We start from the raw sequence: 11,096 nt of genomic DNA, 5'->3' as shown, positions 1-11,096 counted from the left end.
CCAAAAATAGTAGAAGAAAATAAATGAAATCAAAATGAAAAAAATTACAAAAATATCAATGAAATAAAAATTGGTGTTTTTTTTTTTTTTTTTTTTTTTTTTTTTTTTTTTAGTTAAACAAAAGTGACAAATCTTTAGCTGGGCTAACTAAGGAAAAAGGATAAAAAGATCCAAATAAATAAAATTAGAAATGACAAAGGAGACATTAAAACCAATCGTAGAAATTCAAAGCATCATTAGTGTGTGCTATGAGCAACTATATAAAAATCTAGAATAAATTGACAAATTTTTAGACACATAAAACCTATCAAGATTGAACCGGAAAGAAATCCAAAACCTGAAGGGTTCAATCACAGATAACAAGACTGAAGCCATAATAATAATAATAATAAATGTCTTTTTATAGGAAAGTCTAGGACCTGACAACTTCACTACTAATTTCTACCAAACATTTAAAGAACTAATACCAATTCTACTCAAACTGTTCCGAAAAATAGAGGCAGAGGGAATACTTCCAAACTCATTTTACAAAGCCAGTATTACATTGGTACCAAAACCAAAGATCCATTAAAAAAAGAAACTAAAGGCCAATATATCTGATGAATATTGATGTGAAAATCCTTAACAAAATACTAGCAAACTGAATTCAACAATACATTAGAAAGATCATTCATCATGAGCAAGTGGCATTTATCTATAGGATGCAAGGATGATTCAACATATGCAAATAAATCAGTGGGAACATCATATCAATATAATGAAAGATAAAAACAATATGATCATTTCAATTGACATTGAAAAAGCATGTGATAAAATTCAACATCTCTTCACGATAAAAACTCTCAAAAAACTGGGTACAGAAGGAACACACCTTAACAAAATAAAAGCCGTATGTGACAGACCCACAGCTAGTATCATACTGAATAGGGAAAATCTGAAAGCCTCTCCTCGAGGATCTGGAACACAACATCGATACCAACTGTCACCAGTATTATTCAACGTACTACTGGAAATTTTAATCTGAGTGGGCAGACAAGAGAAATACAAAAAGGGCATCCAAAATGGAATGGAAGAAGTCAAATTATTATTGTTTGCTGTTGTTATGAATTTGTATTTGGAAAAACCTGAAGACTCTACAGAAAAGCTATTAGAGTTGAAAATTAAGTACAGTTGCATGATAAAAAGTCATCAATAGATATGGAAATCAATAGTATTTCTATATGCCAACAGTGAATATTGTGAAAAAGAAATTAAAATGAGTAATCCCATTTACAGTAGCCACACATGAAATTAAATACCTAGGAACTAACCAAAGAAGCAAAATATCTCTGTAATAAAAACTATAAAACATTGATGAAATAATTTGAAGAGGGCACAAAGATTGGAAGAATACTCCATGTTTATGCATTGGAAAAAATCAATATTGTTAAAATGTTCTTATTACCCAATGCAATCTACAGATTCAATGCAATCCCTATCAAAATATCAATAACATTCTTCATGAGGAAAAAAATTCTAAACTTTATATGAAATAACAAAAGACCAAGAATAGCCAGAGCTATCCTAAGCAAAAAAACAAAAACAAAAACAAACAAACAAAAAACTAGAGATATTACATTACCTGACTTCAAATTATACTGCAGAGCAATACCAACCCAAACAGCATGGTACCAGTATAAAAACAGACACAAAGACCAATGGAACATAATACAGAACCCAGAGGCAAATTCACAGACCTACGGTGAACTTACTTTTGACAAAGGTGCCAAGAACATACACTGGAGGAAAGATTGTTTCTTCAATAAATGGTACTGGAAAACTAGATGTGTATATCTAGACCCCTATCTCTCACCATATACAAACATCAAATCAAAATTAATTAATTACTTAAATCTAATACCCAAAACTATGAAACTACTACAAGAAAGCATTAGGGAAAATCTCCAGGACATCAATCTTGGCAAAAATTTCTTGAACAATACCCCACAAACACAGGCAACTAAAGTAAAAATGGACAAATGGTATCACATCAAGTTGAAAAGCTTCTGCACAGCAAAGGAAACCATCAACAAAGTGAAGAGACTACCCACAGAATGGGAGAAAACATTTGCAGATGACCCATCTCACAAAGGATTAATAACCAGAATATGTAAGTAGCTCAAACAACTCTATAGGAAAACATTGAATAATTTAATTAAAAAATGGACAAAAGATTTGAGTAGATATTTCTCAAAAGAAGATGTACAAATGACAATCTGGCATATGAAAAGGTGGTTAACATAATTGATCATCAGATAAATGTGAATCAAAATTATAAGGAGATATCATTTCATCCCAGTTAAAATGGCTTACATCCAAAAGACAGACAATAACAAATGCTGGTGAGGATGTGGAGAAAAGTAGATACTTGTACACTTTTGGTGGGAATGTAAATTAGTATAACCACTATGGAGAATATTTGGAGGTTCCTCCAAAAACTAATAGTTGAGCTACTATATAATCCAGCAATCCTACTCTTGGGCATATACCCAAAAGAAAGGAAATTGGTATATTGAAGATATATCTACACTCCCATGTTTGTTGCAGCACTGTTCACAATAGCCAAGATTTGGAGGCAACCTAAGTGTCCATCAACAGATGAATAAGGAAAATGTGGTACATACACACAATGGAGTACAATTTAGCCATAAAAGATAATAAGATCCAGTCATTTGCAACAACATGGACGGAAGTGGTGATCATTATATTAAGTGAAATAAGGCTGGCGCAGAAAGACAAAACATCACGTGTTCTCACTTATTTATGGGAACCAAAAATCAAAACAATCAAACATGTGGACACAGAGAGTTAAAGGACAGCTACCAGAATCCGCAAAGAATGGGTTGTTGAAGGGGAAAGTGTGAATGGTTAGTGGGTTAAAAGAAATAGAAAGTATGAATAAGGCCTAGTATTTGATAGCACAACAGGATGACTACAGTCAGTACTTACTGTACATTTTAAAATATTAGGTTGGTGCAAATGTTATTGCTGTTTTACCATTTTAAAGTAATTGCAAAAAACACAATTACTTTTGCACCAACCTAGTAAGTTGAAGAGGGTAATTGGATTGTTCGCAGTTCAATGGATAAATGCCTGAGGGGATGGATACCCCATTCTTCATGATGTGCTATTTCACATTGCATGCTTGTATCAAAACATATGAGGTACCCGAAAAATATATACACCTACTATGTACCCACAAAAATTAGAAAGTAAATTTAAAAAAAATTTAAAAAATTAAAAAATGTGGCGATTAGGTTTCTCTGCCTAGGGTTACACCAGATTTCATTTTCTTCCTGTGATATCAATAGGAAAATTAGTTGCAAACCAGTACAGACTGAATGAGCTGACAGAACGTAATATACAAGTTTAAAATATATAAACAAATCCATAAAAACTACTATATAAAATGTGTAGCCACAAGCTGAGTAGTGTGCATTAAATTTGTAAGAATATAAGAAAAGAAATGAGTAGTCTATGCAGGCAAGCCAGAATACTTCAGAATTCTCTCCTCAACCCCCACCAATCACACCCCAGCATTTCATAATTACTGTTTCCATAGTACATTATGCATTTACCCACCTTGGAAGGTGTATTATTTTCTAGGGCTCCCATAACAAAGTACCGTAGACTTGATGGCTTAAGAAACAAATGTATTTTCTCACATTTCTGAAGGCTGGAAGTCCAAGACTATTGTATTGGCAGCTTGATTTCTTCTGAGGCCGCTCCTTGACTTATAGGTGGCCATCTTCTTCTTATGTCTTCTCATGGTCTTTCCTTTATAATTGCATGTATCCAAATTTCCTCTTCTTATAAGACATCAGTCAGATTGGATTAGAGACCACCCTAATGATTTTATCATAACTTAAGTACCACTTTAAAGACCTATTTCCAATTGCAGACATGTTCTTAAGTGCCAAGGTTTAGTACTTCCACATACAAATTGAAGGGACACAATTCAGTCCATAACAGAGGATTTGGGATATGTTCAGGTAGAAAACTATCTTTTAACATCTTCATAGGAGTCCAGTTTCCCTGACCCTCACACGCCTCATTCTTGAACAGCTAAGTGTGTTGGAGTGATGTGAGGGTGTTTTGCACATGAGCTAATGATGGGAAGATGAATTATTCTTCCTGGCTTGAACATCATTAACTCTTACTGGACAGTTAATGAATTCAGTGCTAGATGCTGATGACTTTACACCTTTGTAAGTAATAGAAGAGAAAAAACATCAGTATATTCCATGGATTCATGGGTACTCTATGGGCATACAATTAGAATTCTCTTACAAAGCTGAGTTGTTTATTTTATTTTATTTTTGTCGATAGACATTCACATACCTCATATGGACCCCTCTGGTGTATAATATTAGCCAAAGAGTTTTAACTCCAAAAGCAACAGATGGGTCAATGCTAGAAATTCTGACGTACGAAATGGGGAGGTGTCAAAGACATCATAATGTATACACAGCTATGGCAAAGATGTATCTCAGTATTTTCCTCTTTTCACTATACACTTGAAAGTATGAGTTTCTGTGATCCACATATACTTGAGTCAGTTTATTCTCTTGAGACCAAGTTAAGGCATTACTTTACTTTCTCATATAGTCTCTCAATTTTGGGAGGATATTAAAGTCCCTAAGTTATTACTAATCCCTTTATATTTTCTAGGTTAATACAGGACTGTCAAAAAGCTGTGGTTGTTTTTGTAGAGAAGGTGGCTATAGAATTTAAAAATTATTAAGTTTTATCTAGTTATTTTCCAGTGGCAAAATACAATGTAACAGCCTAAGCAAAATTATTAGGTACACATAGAAGTAGTGAAGGTAAGCAGAATTTTTGAGTACCTATTATGACCAGGAATGTAACTAGGTATTTGCATATAGGATCTTAATCTTCACAATAACTTTATAGGTAAATGTTATCATAAGCATTTACAGATGGAGAAAGAGCTGATAGAAGTAACTAAACAATATGCTCCAAGTCACTAGAGAGTAAGGACCAGAAATGGAACAACTCTACTCTTCTCAAAAATCCATGCTCCTTTCATTACACGGTAAGACTGCTTTTGCTAGTAAAACCATCATCCAGTTCAGTATTCTGTGGTTCTCGAACAACTGGTTCCATGGGACTGGTGTAACTGCATATTAATTTATTCTGGTCTTCTTCCTTTTTCCAGGTATTGTTTTATTGTTAAGGGATTCTGGTAACCACCATGGGGGTAATGCCAACATGTCTTATTTTTTATTTCATATTAAACATTTTATCGAGAAAATAACACATTTAAACTCAAATGTAACTCAGCATAGTCATCAGACAATGACTTTTCCTTATGCTCAAGTTCTTTTTTCTTTTCTTTTCTTTTTTTTTAAATGGAGTTTCCTCCTTGTCACCCAGGCTGGAGTGCAATGACGTGATCTCGGCTCACTGCAACCATTGTCTCCCGGGTTCAAGCAGTTCTCCTGCCTCAGCCTCCCATGTATCTGGGGTTATAAGCATGCACCCCCACTCCTGGCTAGTTTTTTGTATTTTTAGTAAAAACGGGGTTTCACCATGTTGGCCAGGCTAGTCTCGAACTTCTGACCTCAAGTGATCTGCCCGCCTGCTCAAATTCTACCATTCATTATTCAGGTATCTGGCACACACCCACATGCACACTCACATACACACACACAGAGACACATGCACACTATCTCTTCACATGAGATAAACTTTCAAAACAGTTTAATTCTAGCTCTTAAAATAGTCAGTAATAATTAGTTTCATACAGGTCTGTGAGGGTTTAACAACTGTCCTAAATCTCTCTGGCTCTACCTGACAGAGCAGTCCCTAAATGCCAGGCTACAGTTTTCAATGTCAGGAAATGACTTAAAACCAAAGCAAGAGTATAACTACCTGCTCTGGATTAAAAGTCATTCATTTGTTTTAGTATTGGATACATTGACCCATATTCTTAGATTCTGAAATATTTCTCCAGTTTCCAAGTTGGCTTTCCATTCCTTCATAATTTCCCAGTTTATATGTTTCTAGCTTGAACCTCAGGGCCAGATCTGTGTATTTGGAGTTACTACTGACTGTTTCTCTTCTCTTAACTCATTAACTTATTTATTTGTAAATATGTATTAATCAATTGAAATATATTTGGGTGTTTTTTGGTTGCTGGGGTACAGTACTCTAAAAAGACAAAGTTGCTGTTTTTATGTAGCTTATACTTAATTAGGATGTGCAGATAAAAATAATGGTATGGATGTATAAATCTAGATAGAGATTCAAACTTTAAAGATAAATTAAAGAGTATATGGAGATAAAGATATATGGGGCCTAATAATTTGTTAGGGTGGCAGGGAATGTACTTCTAGGGAGCTGATATTTGAACAAAGACCCGAATGGAGTGAGGAAGAAACTTCTAGATTATTTGGAAGAAGAGTTTCTAGTCAAAAAGGCAACAAATGCACATGCCCTAAGGCAGTAGCTCATTAGGGTTCTTGAAGAACAGCAAAGAAAATGATGTGATTGGAACATTAAAACAAAGGAAAACATGGTAGGAACGTGAATACACAAAGTTGTAGAAGTATCCAGAGGCTAGAATATGTAGCCTTTGTGAGCTGTGGAAAAACATTTAGATTTTGCTTTCTGTGCTATGAGAAGCCACTAGAGGTGTTTGATTTACCGGGAATCATCTAATCTGATTGTGCCCTAAAAGATTACTCTGGCTGCTGTTACTCTGACTGCAGTAAGTAGTATGGACTGAGAGGTCAAAGCAGCAACAGGAAACACAATGAAGAGGTCATATCTGTATGTATACCACAACATCATGTTGTAAACCTCAAATATACACAATAAATTTTATTTTACTTTTAGTAAGAGGCTGGCATAGTAGTCTGGGTGAAACATAGCAGTGACTTAAAATGTAATGGGAACTGTGCTGGTGGTAATAAGAGGTCATATTCTGGATATTATTTACACACACATATTTAGTGTCAACGGAACTTACTAATGGAAAATCAAGAAAAATCTCCCGGTTTGGTATTTGAATTATAACATTGACAGAGATGATGGTGATAGCAAAAACAAAATGTTTCGGAGGGTAATGAAGAGCTCATGTTATGTTTCAGATATGTACTGGGAATCCTAGTGGATATGACAATTAAGTAGTGATATATGAAAGTATGAAATACAGGAGAAAATCTGTGGCTAAACTTGTCATAAATAGGGAAATAGTACCTTTACAGTTATGACCTTAGATGAGACCAAGAAGGGAAGCAGTGTAAATACAGAAAGAACAAAGTTTGAGAATTGAGCCCTAGAACTATCCAATTTTTAAGGATTAGAATGAGACAGAGTTTTCTACAAGGAAGTCTGGGAAGGAGTGGCCAAGGCAGTATGTGGAAAATCATAAAGTGAAATAACTTAGAAGTCAAATGAAAAAAAGTGATTCAAGGTAAAGGACATGCTAAATGATGTCAAATGTTACTGAAAATGTAAGATGATAACCTAGAACGTGGAAATGTGGAAGTATTTGGTATTATTTGCAATAGCAATTCCAAAGGATGAACAGAAACACAGTGCTGTTTGGAGGGAGTTCAAGCAATAATAGGAGGAGAATATAACGAATATAGACACTCTCTTTGAGGGAAACAGAGAAGTGAAATTGTGCATGGAGAAAAATATAATAATATATGGGGGTGTGTGCACACATGTGTTTATAAACAATCTTTCTCATTGTTTATACACAATAATTATACACAATGAGAAAGATACAGTAGATACTGAATTAAATTATATATTCTGAAGAAAGAGATAATTTTATTAGCCACATCCTTACTAGGATCCGGTATACAAAGGAGGGATTTCTTAGGATCAAACAGATGTTATTTGTCATAACTGGGGAGAAGATACAGTAGGTGGATTCAAATGTAGTAATCTGGGAAGTAGACATGGTCATGGAAACGTGTTTCAGTTTTCTTCACTTTGCTTTTTTTCCCCTGGTAAAATGAGAATCAAGGTCATAAACTGAAATGTGAACTAGCTGCCTGGGACAGGAAGAGAATGGATTGACAAGAGAAATCTAATAGGAGTCTCAGGCAGCACGGAGTCCCCACTTGTCATTGAAAACTGATTTGTAAGTTAATGAACCAGCTTTTCTCTAGTTATATGAGTCTTTTGGGTTCATTTATGGAGTAGGCAAAGAATAAACATGTTCTGCCTTGACAGCAGAATATGTTGGAGTGGCAAAGGACCAAGAGAGTGGAGTATGAATGAAAATGCATTAGTATAGAGACGAATCATGGAAACAGAGGGGATATAGATGAAACAAGGAGGTAAAGAGAATGATGGGTAGTGAAATGTTGGTAGGGTCAATGAATCTGAAGTACGGATAGGACTGGGGATTGTGATGCTACACTGCTAAGTTAGAGAGACAGGTCGTACTGTGAAAGCGGACACATGAAGTGAGTATTATGAGGTACAATAGTAATTGGGAAAAATAGTGTTCAGTAAGTAATCCTGAGAACGAGCAATTGAGAAGGGATGGAAGATTAAAGCGTCAGTAGTGGGAAGAAAAAGGATGAGAAACACAGTGAGATGGATGAATTATTTTAAGACACTAGCAATAGTGGCCAACATCAGAGTGGAGAGAGAGCAGTAAGCCAGGTGCAAAAAAATCTTCCATGAAAGAGTATATACCCAGGAAAAAGGGAAGTACCTTCAAAGGAACATAGCTGAAGTATCTGATGGCAGATAATTTAATGTCCTTTATTTTTGTTTTGTTTTGTTTTAGGGGTGAGGCAATGAGAAATGGGAGAAAAAGTTATCCTCTACAGATCCAGCTATAGTTTTGTTGCTGAGAGAACACAGCCAGCACCATGAGAGGACTAGTGGGGATGTAGTATTATCTTCAGCCAACACCACCAACATTACATTCAGAGCAAAAATAAAATGAAGGCGAACTTCAGAGAGGCAGTGGGTATAAGAGGTTTTGCTGACAGCATGGTGTAAAGAATAAGACCTTGAGTCCGGCGGTGGTTAGTACACTCTAATGGATATGGAAACCTTTATGATATGGGATAGCTGAAAACAAAACAAAACAAACAAACAAAAATCAGGCTTCTAGTGGTGACTTGGTAATCAAGGAATCAGTCAGTATTAATAGTATCTAAAAGAAATACAGACAATCAGTTCTTACATTAGTTATATTTCTTGGGACTGTTGGGTGGTTTAGAGACTTTAGGAAGGTCAGAGTTCTATGGGTCTCCCTTGAAATCCTACTGAGAGCAAGACCGAGACAGGTAGAGATGCAATCTAATCAGAAATACTTGTCCTTGGAACAGTTCCTTCCCCCTCCCATTCTGCTACCAAACCCGATGGGAAAATGTGTCTCCTTTTCTTTCATATTTTTTGTGAATATAGTGCCTATGTCAGAAATGATTAAAGTATATGGCTTACACTTCAACCAGAACAATAGATTATAAGCTCTAGAGGTTTCTATTAGATAATCCAATCATAGATTTACTGCAATTTAACACCTGCCAAATGCTTGCCTAAGACATATGATACTCGAGAGGAAGAATAGCTGGATAGAGAGACTATGCAGTCTAAGAGTCCATGAGGGTCCCCCTTAAGTTACTATTCTTATAATTTAGATTACTAGAATGCAACAGAGCCTAACACATAATTATCTCAGCTTCTCATTGAGCTACGATTGAGTAATATGCCTTCTCCTTTATAAAGATTCAATAGTAGATGCACGCATTTGAAAATTTCTGTCTTTTAGGAAACCATAGATTATCCATTGTGTTAATTGCTGCCTCTTAAGCAGAGACTTTTTGCCATGAATTCATTTTTAGCCTTATTTTAAGAAAATAATTGAACTCCGTAAGGGAATTTTTGCTAGATGTCTGGCATTTTGCCACAGGAAAAAAATTATTTAATGACTCACGTTTCCCTATTTTTTCTAGATCTTAGGAGGCATGGGTCCTAGAAAGCTTAGGATCATATGCAAAACCCTACTCAAACTCATTTCAACTGTCTGGAAATATAGTACATGCCATGGACTTACTTCAGGTATTCTCTTCTGAACCTCAGCCATACTACTAAACTTTATGACAGAATTCAGACTATCTCAAGTTCTTTAAGAAGTAGGCTAAGAAAAAATACTTAGAATATATAAAATATATCTATTCCATCAATTTTACTCTATATTAAGAAAACCCCATATTGCTTTTTATATGTTATGTAGACATAGATTATCTATGTTCCCAGATAAATCTGAAAAATAAACGTGCATTTATGACAATGCATAGATCTTAGAGTAGGAGGAAAGGGGAAAAAATAATGTTAATAATACTCTTAATAGCAGATTCAATTAGTCTATTTTTGTGTGTAATTTAAAATACCTTCTTTAGTCATGACAACTTTACACTTTATTATCATTATTGACCATGGCAGCTTAGAGAGAGTAATTAAAATTTCTGCTCTCACATTGCCTGTAGATAACAAAATGGGAATAAGAATTCATGTCTGTTTGCCTTCAAAGTTTATGCTCTTAACCTTTCACTTATTACCTCCTAACTTCATTAAAGATACTCCATTTTTTCCCCCATTCATATTTTTACTACCTCAGCTTACAGCCAAAGTTCTTGCAAAGACCCTGGTGCAGAGGCAGAGCAAACCCTGATTACATTGCTGACCTCGTGATCAGAGAACAACTGAAATGGCCCAGGAAGTTTTGCAATTATCAAGTGTCTCACAAAGCTCAGTAAACATCAATAACAGAAATTCTACTAAGGACTAATACAGCATAATTTTTTCCAAGTGGCTATGCTGCCTTTGTTAATTTTACTTTAAAAAATAATCTTAGAGGGAAGATTTAGATCAGAATGCATCAGCACCTAAAACAACAGCCAAGAGGAAAACAGATGGGGATAGGCATCTTTGTAACATTTGAACTGTCTAAAATAGTTTTTCAAAAATATCTAACAAAACCTTCCTCATTTGATCAGTCAATTGAAAAGCTGTGTGGCTCAGTGGGGAGTTCATGGGGTTTGAGCTCTTACACC

The sequence above is a fragment of the Macaca fascicularis genome, chromosome 13 (genome assembly GCF_037993035.2).
Source record: "Macaca fascicularis isolate 582-1 chromosome 13, T2T-MFA8v1.1".
Lineage (NCBI taxonomy): Eukaryota > Metazoa > Chordata > Mammalia > Primates > Cercopithecidae > Macaca > Macaca fascicularis.
Note: the sequence above shows the minus strand (reverse complement) of the source record.